Source organism: Cupressus sempervirens, chromosome 7 (genome assembly GCF_028749045.1).
Source record: "Cupressus sempervirens isolate cs-2001-9-10 chromosome 7, ASM2874904v1, whole genome shotgun sequence".
Taxonomy (NCBI): Eukaryota; Viridiplantae; Streptophyta; class Pinopsida; order Cupressales; family Cupressaceae; genus Cupressus; species Cupressus sempervirens.
The window spans coordinates 759,976,842-759,996,528 of record NC_143124.1 but is presented as its reverse complement, the minus strand read 5'-3'; positions in this window follow the sequence as shown (position 1 = coordinate 759,996,528).

The window sequence follows — 19,687 nt, the reverse complement described above, 5'->3', positions numbered from 1 at the left end:
GAATTATTTTTGGAGTCTTCGCAGGGTTTTAGATAACAGTCTTTAGGATTCCCTTGCATAGTGTATTTTACCCTCAATAACGATGGAGACAAATATCCACGTCTTCCATACGACTAAATAAAGAACCATGGCCTTTTTGGGGAGGGTCAAACCTGAGGGGTGGAGTCGCCTTCTCAAAGCAGTAGATGATTTGACTCACTTTGTTGTGAGTAGATCCATAGGAGAAGGTGTTTTTGATTATAGGGCCACTTGGAGGACCACCAACAATATTATCGGATCGTTCATAGGTGTTATGGTGAGGGCTAAGGTCAGACGAGAGGATATTGTCAAGCTTTGCTTCAATATCTTCAATCCCGCATGGCGGAAAGGGCTGGAAAAAGTAGTATATAGCATCAATGAAAAGTTTCGAATTCCTCTGCCCGAGAAGTACATGAGCCTTCTTCTAGGCGCGGTTGATCTAGAAACTACTCCACGACGACAATCCCTCATCGTTAGGGAAAGTTTGGCCTTTTATAAGGAGTGGTCGTGCATGGAAGCCTGTATAAAATTCCTTCTACGGTGGTAGAACATTACAGTCGAAGAAAACAAGGATTGGATCATCAACTATCTCTAAATGTTCAATGCATATGTGCAACCAGGTGTGGTATTTGATGATCTTAATGCCCTAGTTTTTAGCACCCTCAATTCTGAAAAAACAAGCAGGGCTAAGGTTAATTTTGAACTTCCCCCCAATTTCATTGTGGATGATGCAGATGATGTCCCTAAGGTGATAATGGTCACTTGGAAAAAGAAGGTCATGGCATAGGTTTGAATTTTGAGGCTAGCTATTAGGTTCGAATATTCTGTATTAAGGTATATAGGAGTGTATCTAGCAGGATACTGGTGTTTCGTATTAGCTTCTACCTTACATCAAAGTATAATGGAGATTTTGTATTTGTAGAAAGCTCCTCCTACTGTAATTTCAGACCTTAGACAATTTATATATTGTTCATATTATGTATCTGTGGCATGGTACTTTTATGGGTTTTTCAATTTCGTGATTTGAGATTATCATTGCTGAATATTTCGCTTAGTATCTTTTCAAGGCATGAGAATTGATAAAAATAGCAGTGTTTATTCTAGCTCATGTTTGCTGTGATCTCCATAGTTTGAGGCTACAAATCCTCGTGGTTATGGTGGATAATTGAATGTTTGGCTCAATTTTATGGTTTGATAACGATGCGATAGTGGGATATCTGCGAATAACATTAATTTTGGTTCGATCTAAACTGGATTGCCCAGTTTTCATGAGTTTAAACCTTGAAATCGAGGCTTATTGTGATAGAAAATTCTCCTGATGCTCTTAATTATGGCTGTATGTTATGTTATTTGAATAGATTCATTCCCAAATGAAAGAATTGGAAATAGCTGCCTGTATTTAGGGTTTTCTACGATGTAGCTCTTATTGTTAATTATCTTTGGTGTATTATGTTACAATGTGGATTTGTGCATTCCTCGATTTCTGGTATAGGTGTATTGTTTATATCTGGGTTGTTTCTAAGAATTTTATTGTTTTTGTATCATGGCGACTTAAGTCGTCATTCTTCTTATGTAATAAGGTTTGTTTATTTATTATTTTGCATGCCCCTATGGCATTGAAGTAGGTCTAAATTCAAGTAGTATGATTTTATGGTACTGTAGACAAGTTACTCCATCGGTTTATTTCATGTTAATTTTGTCTTTCTTATAGATTAGTATAGTGATAGTTCAGAATTATTTTTGTGATCTCTCTATCATGTATAGATATTAGCAAAGGTTTATCTAACTTTGTTGGTGTTTTAAGTTGCATTGGAGATAGTATGTTTTAGACAGGGATGTTTGTGCAATTCCGGATTCGACAATGGCGTTCTAGACTATGAGTTGATATGTTTTCTCATGGGGATGCCCATGTATATTTCTTTGTAATTCTATTTGGACTAGGGTATGCCCCTTTGAATATGTAATAATATTGAACGAACGTCCAGGGCAAGACTGGAGGTTTTCTTCTCCGTTCTTTGCTACCAGTGTCCGTTTGAACGGAGTAACGGTATGTAACTTTAATTTTGATTTAATAAAATTATTCAAGGCCTTGGCCGTTTACTGATAAAAAAATAAAATAAAAAAATTTACATAAAATAATTAATTTTATAAATTTATAATATATGATGATAATTAAATAATATATTACTATTATATTTATACAATAATATAATATACAACTATTATACATTATAAACTATTTCTTATACTAAACTTATAATATACAAAATAGTAAAATATGACAATTTAAAATACTTAAAAATATTAATATATACTACATATTTAGTACTATATTAACACTTTCTATATATATAAAATAGTAAACTATCACATATTAAAATACTTTAAAAATATTATTATATACTATATATCTAGTACTATAATTATCACAATTTTATATTTCTAATAAAAAATATTTTAACTTGACAATATTCAATATTAAATTAAAATTTATAATCATTATAAAAACTATTGTGACAAGTACATTCCACTATGTGACACTTGTTAATTTTAAGTATATATTATAATCCTAATGCTAATCTCCAATTTGAAAGATAATCTTAAATATAACTAAACTTTACCTCAAAATAGAAACCTAATCTAATTATAATCAAACCATGATCATATTTTAATCTTAGGTAAAAATATAACCTTGATGAAAGCCTAATCTTGATTAAAAATCAACCCTCATTTAATTAACTAATTCTAGCTCTAATTGAACTATAGTCCTAACCCTATCTAACTACAATCTTTGACACTATGTAAATGATTTATGTTGCATTGGCACATAATACTCCACTTTTATTCCACATCAAACATATCACTCCCATTGGCTTATCGTTCTTGCTAGTTGCAATTCTAATCTTAGCTATGTCTATATGTCTAAATCTAACAGTTAGATTAATCTTAACAATGGAACTGTTTATTATAGAGATAGGTCATTTACAAAAATAATCTACATAAAAGTTTAATTCTAATGAATATTTAGTAATCTTAATTAAATTATCATCATAAGTGTGATCTTAATTGGAACTCTAATTTTATTTCTACCCATATGTCTAAATCTAATAGCTACATTAATGTCAACAATTGAATCTTAACCTCATTTGAACATTGACTTAAATTATAAATACAATAATAACACTTATTATAATAACAATTATGAACTAGAATAGAATTTGGTTTAGGTTAGGGTTAGTCTTCATTAAGATCCAATCTTAATAATAATCATTGAACCTTGATTAGACCCTTACCCTAATTGGACTTAGATCTTAACTATGAAACTTATGCAAATTGTGATCCTAATCAAACCTCAATCCTAGTCCTGATAGTAACCCTTATAGAACACTTATAATTTTTTAACCATAAATTGTAATTGTAATTTTGACAATAACTTGGATTCTAAACTATATAAATTATTATTATAACAATACCTTAGTTATCCTCAACCTTGATCGAAACCTTATTGAAACGTAAACCTAAATGTAAATGCGACTCTTAGCATTAAATGTAAATTTAACCTTACCTCTAACCTTATTTTAAAAACTAATACTAATTGTAATTGTAAGCTTAAACATCACCATTTTTCACCTTAATCCCAATTCTAACCTTAAATCTTTCTCAAATACTAATTGTACTTTGTAACTTGATGATGTAGAGAGACCCTCCCTCTCATACAACATACATTGCAAGCCACTCAATTGATTTGACTTAAACCTAAAATAACTTCAAAATGAGGAGATATCAATAGGAAAACCTAAAATAACTTCAAAATGAGGATATCAATAGGAAACTAGAGTAATTTTTTTATTAAAAATATTGAAATGAAATCACATCCAAGTTGCTTTGAATTTACAATGCCTTTAGCCTTGCATGTACACACAATAATCTGAAATCTAATAAAAATAAAAATATATATGATGTCAAATCATCAAATAGCAAGAGGAAACTACAAGAAATTCATCTTACACTTGAGCTAGTTGCACTCCAATTTTTGTTCCTCAATCTGCAATTGTCAAACCTAAATCTTCTAACTCATGTCTTCAATTTAGAAAATGTGATACCATAAGTAACTCCCCTTTTTTCATAGAATGTTGCTATAATTTATACAAGTGCACCTCATTTTCTGCCAAGGAAAAATTACAGAAATTATTAATTCGAAATTATATTTTCTCCAAATAACATGTTTATTTATAAGATCACTGTAAAATAATGAATAAAATGCAAGATGCTTCATAAATATTGTCATAATCCACCTTCTCTAATGTTCAACTAATTTAATCCATACACGATCTTTTCTCCCGCTCACTGCTCCCACTTGCTTCTCCTTGCTTAGTCAGTGGATGGCTGTTGGGGCTACTTCTTAGCCTGTCTCTAGCGGTTAGTTGTGGGATAGGGTCCCGACCTCAGTTGCAAGCATTTGTGTTGTTTCCTTTGCAAATGTAGCCACTTTTGAAGTGGAGGTCCATGGTTTGGGGGTTCTAGCTATGGATCGTCTGACTTTTTCCTCAGGTGTGACTCTTGTCACGATCTACAATCCAATCCGTTTGGAGTTGGAGGATGAAGTTGCAGATGAAATTTCTCAAAAGACTAAGGACTTCTCTGAGAAGGTAGCTATTTTTCAGATTTTGAGGCTTCTGGCCTTCCCTTCTAGGTCTTCATGCTTGGATCTCTAAGCACTAGGACCCGTTGATCTCTAAATCTATCCAGATTTTCCCTGTGGCAAGGGGTTTTTTCATAGTTAAATTTGATGTTGCTAAAGATAGGAGGGCTATCTTGTGTAGTCGCTTCAACTGGGAGGACCGTCACCCTTTGTTGGCCAAAACCTGGCATGAGGGTTTCGACCCTACTTTTGAATCTTTTTTCTCATATCCCTCTTTAGGTTAGGTTCCTAAATCTCCCCCTTTACCTATGGTTGGATTTAGTTCTTGAAGTTGTGAGAGATGCCATTGGAGACTTCCAAATGGTGGATTCTAAGTCTTTGGATATTCTTCATACTACTTACGCTCACATTCTTGTGGCAATTGATATCTTGAAGGGCCTCCCTAAGAAGATCAAACTTGAGGTTCCTAATGGTTCTTGGATTCAGACTCTCGACTATGAAGGTGTTCCTTTTCGTTGTAGGGTCTGCTTCAAAATTGGATATGTGGCTATGAGCTACCCTGCGGTGCTGAGGAAATCAAAGAAAAGACCTTCCTGGTGGGCTGGGGCTTTGGATAAGCATTACTCTATCCTTAAAGCCCCTGCTCCTTTGGTTTCCCCCATGCATGTGGTTTCTTCGAGCACCTATTGTTCTCCCCAGTCTGACCAAGCTTCTAGTTCGTTGTTGAATATGGATGTTGTGGTTTCCCCTTCCTCTTTGCGTTGGGATTCTGTGGGTAATCTTTCTAGTTTGGTATTTCTTGTTTCTCTGGTTGGGCTTGATGTTGATTCTTTTGTTTGGGAGAAGGAGGCTTCTTTGGTGGAGGAAGGTTAGACAAAGGTTAAAGAAAAAAAATTCAAATGACCACAACAATCCTCTGATTGGTTTCTTCGTTCTCACTCTTTTGGGACTAAAGGGTCCTAAATGGTTTTATGATGTTGTAATTTGGTGGTAGAAGTGAACTATGTTATTTGTGAGGTCACCTTGGTCACATTTTCTTGGTTGGTGACCTGTTTCTCCTCTAGTCTATTGTATCTTTTATTTGGGCTCCATTGAATTTTTTTTGAAGTGTAAAGGGTTTTAGGAACCCTTCAAAATCTATTTTACTTAATAAAAAACAACCAATTTAATTGGTCAATTATAGCAACTCCATAATCACTAGAATATGTTGTAAGATGTGTTGCAACTTATCACCTATAAACCCACCTCTAAAGAGATTCTCTTTTAACATTAAAAATGTAATTTGATTTATGATCTTCACTACCCTATAACTACCACAACTAATAGCCAAAGAAGATTTCAAGAATATGCCAATAAGATGTTGCTAACATATGTCAAAGTCCTATGCTAGATTATACCTTAGGAGTTGGACAAATGATCTATCACGTATTTTAGGCCTCACTACATCAAATTTATTCAACAAAATATTTAAAATTCAATCTATTGTAGAAATTGAATAATTATTTTTGTTGATGAAAGATTGCTTTCACATCTGAGAATGCTCTTTCATCGCCTAATCACAACTCTAAAAAAAAGGAATATTAACTCATAAACTTGCCTCTAATTTATTATTGTAACTCTAATTCTAATCATAACCACACTCATAAAACTAACATTATTTCTAACTCTAATTCTAACCTCGTCTATAGCTCTAACCCTAGGCCTAACCTTAGTATAGCACTACTCATAATCTCAATCTAGCCTTAACCTTAAATTTGCAATACCCTAACTATAATTACAAGTGTACCACTAATTATAATTGTTAGTTTGTGGTGACAGATCAGGGAATTACTTTACATACTTCATAATTCTTTGGGGCCGGCATGTTGTAACCCTAAAGATGCAAAATACTTGTATAAAAGAGCTTAGGGTTAGAGATTTTCATATGATGTGTGATGCAAAAATTGCTTCTTGTGGTAGTATTGAGCTATAAGGGATTATAGATTGTAATCAGGTTGTAATCATTGGATCGTAATAATATTGGACTTTCTGTTTGGTCGACGTAGCCCAGGGTTTGGGTGAACCACGTTAAATCTTGGTGTCTTGTGTTCTCTTCTATGTGATTTATTATTTTTTGATATTGTTTATATTTGCATGTAATTGTTATTTTTGTCTGAGGTTAATCCTAACAATAATCATATTTGTAATCATTAGTATAGATTAGGATGTAAATCATATTTGTAATTGCAATCATAATCATTAATGATTCTATTAAGGTTTAATTACAACCACAAGTATACACACATACACATACACATACACATACACATACACATACACATACACATATACATATACATATACATATACATATATTGCATCTTAAAAATAGTTTATATCAAATATATTAAGGGATATCCTTTTCATGACATCTACTTAATTTGTGCATGTTTTTCTAATAAATTGAAATCCTAATTGTAAACCTAACCCTTAGCCTAATTGAACAAAAATACCAAATGAAGTCTAAAGATAAACCTAAACTTTATTACTAAATGTAACTTCAAACTCGACTCTAATTGATTTCTAACCATTATCAAACGTTATCCCTAAACTTAAACATGACTATAATATAAAATATGTTAGATTCTATAAGAAATGAGAATTGAGCTGGGATATAATATCAATTGTAGATCACATACATATCCAAGCAACATGTAATAGTAGATAAAAATAGTTGAATGAAAGAGAAACCTAAAATGAGAGAAAAATAGAGATAGAGAAAGAGAAGTTTGAGAAGGCTCTCAATAATCTCTTATTGAGTTATCACTTCAGTAGAGAAGGTAAAAGTAGAGCACTTATTATATTGAAAATTAAGCTACACATATACATCCAAGAGGTTCATTAACTCATCCTCCTCATAATAGGTTAAAGGTATGCAAAAATAAGTGGCATAACCTTCATAAGTGAAGACATAAAAGGATTTTGGAAGATGACAAATAAAGACAAAAGAGGATGAGATATCCAATGACCCCATAACTTACTTAGGTAATGGAAAAATAGTGATTATCAGAGGTTGCACAAGCCAAAAGAGGGTGTATAAATGAACCGTCCATGTGTGGGAATGAGTGATACATGTAGTTGAAGTAACCTATAGGTGGTTGAGAAGATGAGTCTTGATAAATGAGGTCATGTTAAGCACCCATGTACATAAATACCCTCACACCTTCCCAAAAGAAGAACCCCCCCCCCCCAATAAGAGGAATAAACCCCTAAATAGACAGATAATGAAGGACTAAGAAGCCACTCTTGAGGTAGACACTTGTCGCATCCAAACAAAAAGATTGCATTCTTGAGGTAGACAATTGTCGCATCCAAACAAAAAGATTGCAAATGAATGAACTTTCTTTTGGTGAAGATGTCTCTAATCTTCTTTGATGTGGCACAATATTTAAGATCAATGGGGCCTTCCTAAAACAACTCTCAAATGTAGTGTACATGTATCTTAATGTGTTTTGTACTTTGGTGGTGAACTGGATTTCTTGAGATCTGTATAACACATTGATTATGTAAAACATGACTATAGGTTTTTTGATTAGAATGCCACACTCAATAACAATATTCTAAATCAAACTAACTCCAGTGGTGGCATTATATGGTCCTCAATCTTAGGCTTTGTTGATGAAAAAATGATTGTAGTTTGCTTCTAATTTGACAAAAAAAAATGGACTAGAGCCAAATGAGAACAAACATCCTTTTGTAGACTTGTGATCCTGAAAATTACCCACCCAATCTAAAGCTACATATCCTACCAAGTCAATATTGACACTTGTTGCATATTTAATTCCATAATTTTGATACCCTAAATATCGTAGAGGACCCACTTAACTTCTTCCCAATGCAACTCATGTGGTTTCTACATGAATCAAAAGATCATGACCACAACATATGAAATGGTGGGTCTCACACTAGTCAAGAAGATAATACTCCTCGAAAGACATCGATATAAAGTACCATCAACCAAGGGTGAAAAGCACATACCCCCAAGTTTAAAACTTGACAAAAATGAAGTCAATGCAAGCTCACAATTAGTCATGCAAAATCTTGAAATCATATCAAGTGCATACTTGGGTTGTCCAAGGAAGATGCTTAAAGATGATTGAGCAATCTCAATTCATGGGAAGTATTGAAAAAGATAAAAAATTGACATAAAAAATCTATTGGAAGATGCCTAAAGATGATTGAGTGATCTCAATTCACAAGAAGTATTGCAAAAGATCTAATTTTGACATTAAAAATCTATCATGCGTATAACAATTTTCACTACCTTGATGGTGGATGAGTGACTCCTTACGATCAACAAGTCATCGATATACAAAACCATAATGTGAGAGTTCATCATATTTTGGAATCTATGAGAGTGGATCAAAATGACATAGGGTGAAACTAAAGGTCAGAAGGAATGCATCTATATTGACATACCAACCTTAAGGATCTTGTTTGAGGCTATAAAGATACTTTCAAAGTTGACACACAAGTGAGGGGTCCTTAAAAAACTACTCGATGTATATTTCCTCCTAAAGGTCACCATGAAGAAAGACACTCTCTACATCTATTTTATGAAGTTTCCCATAGTGGGATGCAACTATAGCTAAGGTAAGATATATGGAATTGATCTTAGAATTTGGTACACAAAATCTAAACATAATTAATACTAGAAACTTGAAAGAAAATTTTGGTACCAAGTGTTAGTGTTAAGCCTCTGATTAGATCTGTAATTTATGAATGAATAAATGATTATTGCCCAAATCATGGGAAATTTCCTTCAATGCGATAAGTCCTATGAGGGAACCATTTTTTAGTTCAATGCACTCCACTTTCTCTTGAAAATCTCACAATAATTTTCTATTGTTAAGGGTGACTCTTTATATCAATTTGATTGTATAAATATGTTGGAAATGTAATATAGACTAGGTGATGGAGTTGGGGGGGGTGTGTGGGGGGTTGGGGGGTGAATTAGGAACCAATAAAACTTTAAACTTAATATACCATTTAAACATTCACCATGTAATCTGATCTAGTTACATGCATGAAAGACTAAAAGCAATAAAACATTCATAACACTTTGACACAAGGTTAGGTACCTAATCTTCACAAAATGTGTAGAGATGCAACTAGGATCAAGTGATAATTGTTGTGCACTTGCCTTCATGTCCTCATCTATCTTGGATAGTTTATCCTTGATTTCCTTAGCAAAGATAAATGTATCACTTAACTTAACAAATAAAGAAACAACATTATTTATAGAAGTTTCAAGTGTAGCAAGAATAATAGATAATTCAACTTGGTCAATAGCTATCTTCTGTGCTACCTTCTCCAAAACTTTGTTTTCAAATTTTCTCTCTGCCCTCTGTAGAAATTTTTTCTTGTCCATTCAACTCTTCATTATATTTGTGAACAACTTCAACAAGTTGAACCAAAATTGGTTGCTTCTCATCAACCTCAATACTTAGTGCATCAATGAATATGCTTTTTATGTCCTCAAGTACTTGATTTTTCTTTTTCTTCTCTTCTCTAAGCTTCTATTGTTTAGCTCTCTTTTTCCAAAGCTCACCAAGGGTATCCATCTGATTGGGGGTCAGATTGGAAAGATCCCAATCTGGTATCACAATGTCTTCCTCTAGATCAATCTCTTCCTTAGAGGCTTTGACCTCTTTACCCTTTTCTTTCGGAACAGCAGAAGGAACAATTTCTTTTCCTTTGCTCAAAAATTTTGTTCTCGATTGAGGCTTAACCTCAACTGTCATTGCACTTATTGTAGACTCACTCGTTAAAGAAATAATAGTAGAATCAGTAGAAATAACAACAAATGTAGAAGAAATAACACTAACAATAGGAATACCTTGTTGTTGCTTAGTAGATGAAGTGAAGGAAGCTTCACTCATCATGATACTCAATAATGTTGCTCCAGAGATTGGTTGGGTGCTTGATAATGCAACTTTTACCTCAAAAAACTTGGTAGAAGCCTTCTCTAAGCTAGGTTGCACTAAGACTTTGCTCGGAGAATGAGGAAAGGAGGCCATAATCTCTGTTGCTATCTTCATTGCATCAGATTCTTGAATGCTCTGAATCTTAGGAATATATCATCTTGTAGCTTCTTGATCTTCTTCATTTTCAGCATCAACATTATCAATATCATCGATTTCTTCATCATCCATTTTTCATTGTCTTTCTCATTACCTTCTCCATCATCAATTTTCACAATCCAATCACTGGGATTGTGCAACCCATAGATGTCCTTCCATGCTATAGTGTTGGACTTCACAACTAACTCAATATCCTTTGACGAGATCAGTAATGCATTGAATTTTGGTGTCAACTTTGTTTCATTCTCCTTTAATGATTCCTTTACCTCTTTATCACTGAGACTTGACAAGAGTTATCTCAAGGTCTATTCTTTGATGTCTCTTGCAACATTTACTGCATTTTCCCATACTGGTGCAACTGCCTTGAGAATTATATTACGAACTTGAGTTTTCAGTTCATCAGGAGAGTATTTCCATTTTGTCATTTTTGCCACTAGGGCATCCTCTAGTTGTTTCTTCTCCTATGCACTTCTAGTGTCATACTTATGAGACTTGAAGTATGCCATGCCACCTCCTTCTTCTAATCTTTTAAATCTTTCTTCAAATGTAGGGGCAATCTTCTGAAATATTATTTGTTCAGCTTCATCTTCCTCCTCTCCAAGCTTAATTTTTCTTCTTGTTTGGGTTTGCCTGGTGAATACTGTAGGGGATCATTTTGCAGGTTTTGTTATAATTACCTTCCCTTTCTTCTTGGGAGGCTCTTCCTCTTTAGGCTCCTCTTCCTCTGCATCTTCTTCCTCACCTTCTTCTTCTTCAAGATCATCACCTTTTCCTTCAGTTAGCATGAGAGGGGAACTTGATGATTTGGTGTTCTTTAATATTTTGTCTACCTTCTTTCTTCCTCTCTTCACTGCCTGAGGTAACTTGATTTCAAGTCCAATTCTGGCCATAGCCTCCTCATAGGTGCCAAAATAAGGTGCCTTGGGGTCTACTGGCTCATTTAGGAGAGCCTCAATGATGTTGTTGGTGTCATCTATGTTAACCTTATATCCTAGAGGTTTAACCCATGCCACTCTAGGCCTTACTATTTGGATATAGACCTTGTCACAATCAACCAAAAAATAGATGTCTTGCTCATAGTCCTCTACCAACTTCCTTGGTATTCTAAATCTATTTTGCATTTTCTCTTTGAAGGTCTCAAAGTAGTTATCCATTATACTTTCAAAACTTTCACTCATCTCTACTATAAACTCATTAATTTGATATGGCACTGGTGTATCCTTTTTCCACACCACAGTTCCTTTTGAAGGTAAAAAATTTTGTACATAGAAGAATAAACAAGTCAACAAAGAACCAAACTTAAATGGGTTATTCTTCGAGACTCAGATGATGTCCATGTTCTTGTTGAATTGGTTCAACATTAGCTTGACAAGGTCAAAAGATAGGTTATTCTTCACCACCTTTAGTGCTAGGCCAACAGCTTCACATGATATGTTGTTTAGATGACTCGAGTTGTATATCTTGTGTGCAACAACATGAATTCCAAACTTTAGCTTCATTTTTGTGACACTGTTCAATTTTACTCCTCGGCCATCCCATTCGGCAAGAGTTCTTTTAGCTAGTTCAACTTGACCTAGGGTTTTTGTGGTCTTTTCCTTGTTCAACATTGGCAACTCGTTTATCCTATGGATCATCTTCTTTGTAATCTAGATAGGGTGATCCAACCATAAATGCATTTCATGGACTTGAATCAGGATGAACCTAATCCATTTTCCTTGGAAATCCCTTGGCATATGTAGAATATGTGTTAAACCCTTCATCTCCAGGTGTTTATGCTCGAGTTTCAAAACATCATCCACACATAGCTCATTGTATGCTTGGTTCATCTCTAGGGTTCCCAATTCTTGAATTGAGTAGTGATAAAATGACCTAATGTCATGTATAAGAAGAACCTTTGGTGGAATTTGAGATTGCAATCTAGCAGGGTCAAGTGCCTCTATAACTATTGGACTCAACTTGAATGTGGGAGCCTTATAATCAACTCCACAAACCACCATCTCCAAACCCTTTTTCATCTTGCTACTGGAAGATGCCATTCTGCTCGATTAAAATTTTGATCACAAGAGAAATCTTCAACAACAACTTCTTGAATCACTAGGAGGCTCTAAAATCTCTCGTTGCTCTAAGCTTTGAAAATTCATGATGAAACAATACATTCAATTCCCTCCTTTTAACAAAATTTTGTCTTTACGATTGCCATTAATGATTTGTACAAATGTTCACTCGGTGACAGGCTATCCTCCACTTGGTTTAGTCTTCAATGCTTAGAAGACAACTTCAACTCGGTAAGGTCTCTTGACTTAGTAGGAACTACCAACTCAGAGAGAACTTCAAACTTGGTAAAGTCACCAAACCAAGTCACCAACTCAACATCTACATCCAAAACTTGGTAAGATTATGCATCTTGACCTTTCTTAGTAAGGTCTTTAGCTCTCATCTTCACTCGGTGATCCTTGTGCATCTTGAATGTTGATATGGATCTTTTGCTTGCTAACTGGAACTAATGTTAGATGTCTTCTTCTGAGTCACAGTTCCAATACTCTCCATAGAGAACTAGGTTGAAATAGTTGAGTCACCCAACTCATTGACTTGGGTGTCAACACTTTCATTACTCTTATTTTCATCCTCAGGAGATTTCCTTACCTATTCTTGCCTCATTTGTTTTATGATATTATCAACCTTAGTTTTCTTTTCATCTTCAATTCTTCCTCTATTCATACAGTTCTTGGCAAGATGTTCAAGTTTTGTACATACAAAACATCTTAGTTTTCTCCAATGTGTCCAAACTCACCACAATAGTGACATCTACACCATGTATTGTAATCCCAACCAAATATAGCTTTGGCAATTTGTTCTGTTGGGTTCTATTTCTTGATCTTGCACTCTGAAGATTTGTGTCCTTTTTTTTTGGCAATCGTGACACTTTCCTTCAAGCTTAGGTTTCTCCGTGCATTCACTTGCTCTATGTCCTAGTTTGTTGCAACTTAAAAATTTCCACTAAACTTTTATTTACCATTGCTCTAACACTTTTTTGGTGTATGAATTATCTTTCCACAATGACTACCTGTAGGCCTTTTTTTCTTTTGAGCTCCTTGCTGAGATGATTCACCTTCTTTTGTGTATCTTAATCCAACTTTGCCTTTGTGTCTAAATTGAGTTTGCTTATCCAACTAATTCATGTTTTCTTGTGAATTCATTATCCTCTCATTGGTCTGCTTCTCTATGCTGAGATCATTCTTTAATCTTTCATTTTCTATCCTCAAGTTAATGAGCTCTTGATTTGCATCATTGAGTTGATCAATCGAATCTGATTGCTGAAGAGATAGTTGATTTATTTGGTTGTCCTTTTCTTCTATTTCTTCATTGGCTTTGTCATTTTATTCCATGACTTTACATAATCTGATTGATTGAATTTCTTGTTCTCTTTTCAACTTTGACTTCTTCATGAAGAGTACGATTCTTGTTAAGTAGATTTGTGATTGCTACATCAACTTCATTTGTACTTCTTTCTTGACAAATATCTTTAATTCTTTCTTCAGTGTAGAGATTGTCATTCATCTGTGCTGCAAGATCTTTTCTTCTTTTTAAGGATTGAAAGAGTTGCTCCTTTGCTTTCTTGAGTTGATCCATGGCTAATTGTAGATCTGACTTTTCATTTTTAATATCTTTCTCTAGTCTATAGATTTCCATTGTCTCTGATATTTTCTCAAGCTGCTAAGCTTCTGATGTGAGAACCAATACTCTGATACCAATTATTGGAAATGTAATATAGACTAGGAGACTGAGGAGCAGGGGTGGGGGCTGAATCGGGAACCAATAAAACTTTAAACTTTGTTCACCAATTAAACATTCACCATGTAATTTGATCTAGTTGCATGCGTGGAAGACTGAAAGCAATAAAACATACATAACACTTTGACACAAGATTGGTAATCCAAAAACCTTCCAAATAGGAAGTAAAACTAGGGTGGGGATGATACCCACAAGTTTTATGACTACAATATAAAGTTGGCCTGTTAAGGCTTACAATTGACCACTTTTGGCGATCTGCCCTATTAGGAGCAATAAGGACTATTAGGTCCACCTTATTAAAGGAATTACAAATAGACAACGAAGTATGCACTCAATTAGGAGATTTGGAATGAGAGAGTCAAGTCCACCTTGTGAAAGGATTTGATTGATGCACCTATTAGGATGAATCAATGGTTGGTCTCTGATCTGCAACTCAATTTGCTGAATGAGATTTCTTTGAATAACAATGATCACCTAACTGTGATAGATAAGTCTCTGCTTTCCCTTATATTGCTTGTAGCCTTCTTCAATTCACACTCATCAACTTCTTACTTGTTCACATACTTGTTACATTTGGATATAAAAAAATGTATTACATATATGCCAATCAACTTAATTACCTTCTAGAGTCGTTTACAATACCAAATTCATCATAATTTACAAAGTCATCCCACTACTATAACTCGGGTTTTGAAGACAACTCAGTGATGTTTTGACACTCAACAAACACTATCAACATCAACATACTCTAGCACTCAGTTGACATTGAATCTCGGTCCATACTGATCACTTTGAGTAGTAGGAACTTGATCAACACTGTATGACTCGGTCAACACTGAGAAACTTAGCAAATACTAAATCACTCTGTTGAAGCTACATGACTCAATCAACACTAAATTTACTTTGTTAACACTACATAGATTGGTTTACACTATACTCTGTCTCATATGTGTGGTAGATGCTATGAAACTCAACATGAACTATAGTCTAACTGATTAGCTTCGAAGCAACTGAAACACTTGGTTAACACTGCTATAAGTATGGTAAGCTTAGTAGAAACTATAGAGCTCGGTAGCAATAAAACTAACTGACTAAGTGTTGAGTCACTAATAGAAAAATTGACCTTAATGTCAACAAAATATGCATCATGTGTGTAAGGTAATTCATGGAATAAAAAGATTTAAAGTTCTATTTTTCCATAAAAAATGCTCTTATTCTATTATTTATATTATTCTTCTTTTTAAAGCTAGATTTATGCAACTACAGCTACACAAAATTCTACATGGTATTAGAGCTTAGAGAGCTAGAAGAAGAAGCATTTTTTGTAGGTACAATATATCAAAGCTTTCAAGAATGGAGCTTTCAACATTTGTCTTTCTCATCCCATTCAATTATTTCAAGTGGAAGACACCAATTCTACTTACTCCCACAAGCAAAGGCTTGCATCAGAATGTCACAACATTAGAGGTTGGACCCAATGAACTACATCAGACATAGGCCAAGATCATGCTCTGTTCGCATGGTTCTTGCCTTCATTTTTTCTTTAGTGACATATGTTTCAATGGACCTGACATGACTCTTTGTGCATATGCTTCTTTGCTTCCATAGTTGATCATATTTATAGAGGATTGACAAATGTATTTTTAATTAGCAATTTATTCTTGTATGATTGAGTAAAGTCGTTAGTGTCCCTCGTACCAAATCATGTGTTAGTTGCATCCTTCAATGATAGATGTTTTGCCTATGTTTTCCATCTATACTTTGTTTGAGGGAGCTATGCAGATTATTGTTTATTGTATCTTTGATGTGATTGATCAATGTTTTTCCTTTGTTTGTCATATGTTCATTGTTCGAGTAGTGTTGTTGGGGGCACTCATTCTAAATGCTCCTGATCATCATCTCAGTTCCAAAGAAAGTTCTTCATTCATCACTATGGTGGTATCATTTGACAAATGTGCATATTTTTCTTGTCCCAAATAGTTTCCACTCCTACAGTAACAATTATTGTCATAGATGACGAAAATTGTTACTGTAGGAGTGAAAAATATTTTTAAAAACTTACTAGATTTTATCTCTACCATTTGTTATTATGTCATATTACATGATTGAAATTATTCAAAATATCTAACTATTTAAAGTTTTCAAATAAGTTTTGTGTACAAGGAAAAGTGATTTCAAAAGAAATGAAATTTACAATAAGAACATCCAAGATGACAAATCAAAATAATAATTAAGATTAGGCCCAAAAAAAGTTCGAACCAATGAACTACCGAATGAAGATGCGTATGATGTTCTTGATGATAAATAGATTTTCTCCATGATGATGGATTTGGTGCGTGCTCACAATTTTGATAACATAGAGGTGCTCAACTATGCTCAAGGATTAAGAATGAATCTATGTTGCTGGAAAGTACAATAATGGATTTTATGAGTGACCACAACATTGATAGCATAAAGGTTCTCAAGGATGAGGAATGACTCTATGTTGAATGAGATTTCATAAGTTGTGATGAAATAATGAATGATAGTCAGTAGAAAATAGATACGTGTTTGATATATAGTTCGAGTGATGAAAAGAGATGGATGGTTGAAATTAAGTTATGAGAATCCACATGGTAATGATTGATTGAGAGGAATAAAATGAACTAAAAATTTCTTTTGGGTACTGGGTGAGACAAGACCCATGAGCTTGTGTAAGAAGCCCATGCAATTTATGTGATGGAGGAGTTGGCCACACTTAACTAATTTTTTTTTGGTACTGGGTGGGACAAGACCCATGAGCTTGAAGCCCGTGCAATTTATGTGATGAAGGAGTTGGCCACTCTTAATCTTTGATTAAGTGTGTGCACTTGCTTAAGGAGGGGATTAGGTGGATATTAGGATTACGATTAAGAGGAAAGTGAGAATATAAGAAGATGTGACATGTGAGGGAATAAATTAAATAGATAGATTTATTTATTTATTCAATTGATTCAAAGAATAGGACAAGAGATGGGTAAGTAATTATTTACAATGGGTTGTTAGAGGAAAGACGATGAATATTGAATAAATAGTATACTATTATTTAATTAATACAAATTATGAGGAATTAGATGAAATAAGGTCAAGTGGTTGCAAGTTGATTAATAATTGATTATAATCTTAACATACTGAGTGAAAGCAAAGGGTTATAGTTTAATTGGTAAGGATGATCTACATATTCTTTCATAATGTCAATATTAAGGTTCAAATTTCTTGAAGATATAATTCAACAGAGTTCAATTGCTTAATAATTTTGATGAAATGGAGATCCTTATTTATAAAAAAAATCAAAGAACAACTTTGATTTTAGATGCTCAATCTCTACTATTTGTTAATATCACGTTATGGTTGAAATTATTCAAAAGATCATATTATTTAAAGTTTCCAAATAATTTTATTTATTATTAATCATAATAATAAAACCTTAAGTGTAATCTAAGAGTTGTATATTTTTCATTATGTTAGTTACTACATTTCAAATTTCTTGTAAATAGTTCATTATTCAGATAGCTTGATAATTTTGATGTATTATATATTCCTATTTGTAAAAATTTAATCAAAAGAAAAGTCTAATTCTAAATACATACTCTTATACGAGAAAAAGGTTAATTTCATTTCATTAATTAAATTATCTTTTCCCCCTTCTTAAGATTTTGCTTTATCACCTTTGGCATTATCTATTTAATAATTAATTAGTAATTATTAAATAGCTTTTACCTTTTAGGTTATCCTTTCAATTTCGATCTTTTGTTATAAAAAACATCTTTTCTTTTTTTAGAATACAATTTGCATATTTTCAGAGCAAATTCTTGCCTTTTTTTTTTTTTTTCTATGACAGGTTTTCTATAAGCATGTATTCGAGGGCTTCATGAATTTGTTTTGCGTATTTGCTCAAATCTTTCAACTCTCTCATAATCTAATATATAAAGATTCATTAAATATATTTGAAAAGCAACTAAACCAGAATAAATTCTTTGATATTTTAGATAAATTAGATCTTCTTAATAAACAAACTTAAATCAAATCACAACTTTTAACCTAGACATGTACCTCCTCATTCTATTCCAATCTATTATATAAAAGCAAATATACCAGTACCCATATAATCTAATTATTTTTAGTCTATATAATTTAAATTATTTTCATTAAAAAATATAAAGTAAATAAACAAGAATCGATGGAGGTGGTGGAAGGGTGGAAAGGAAAAGTTGGTGTAATGTTGGATAAGCATCCTCTTTCGGCATCACACCCACATGAACTTGCCTTGGCAGAAGAAACCAAAAGAAAAAGGAAAAGTTCTTTAGCTACTTTAGATCCATGCATATACATTTCCAACCTAATTTCATACCCAACCTACTTTAAATTGTTGCAGGTTCAGTCAGATATAGTCACAAAGGATAATAATCCACTGTTAAGAGATGTCAATGCAGGAGCCATTTGGTGAAGTGAGAGACCAGTCAGAGACAAGCGGACCAGTTGGAGCCATTCTTACTTTAGTGGCAGTGATTGTTTTCTTGGGAATGTTGGGATGGATTATTGCCAAAGTTTGTGGAGGTCGTTTACTCAGAATGCATATGAAAAATGATGGCCGCCATGGATGGATGAAATGGTGGCTTTCAATCTGTTTGTGCGAGGACATTGAAAGAGCAAACAGGATAGATAATGCCAATATTTCTAAAAGTAACGATGGTCAGTGATACCTTCGCTGATAGCTGGTTGTTGAAATCATGTAGGATAGACGAGTTTGTGTAAATGATTAGTGATATTACAGAGCCAAAGAAAATGACTGTTTTTTTTGCAAGCAGTTCTACATTTCATTGGTTCAAGGGACAATGGGGGATGGGCATGTAAATTGTTTGAGAAGTTTAGGGTTTTTGGTTTGGTTTGGTTAAGTTTGCATAGTTCTTGTAGTCTTTGTTTGAACTTAGTAATTTAGTTTAACTTTTAAAAACAAAATGTTTCTTATTCCTTAACTTTGAATTTGTTTCTAAGTTTAAAGTCAGATGTTTCAATGTCTGATGTAAGAGTTGTTGGCTTGGTTTTATAAGAAAAATGATAGTAAAACAATCTTGTAATTGTATATAAATAAGTT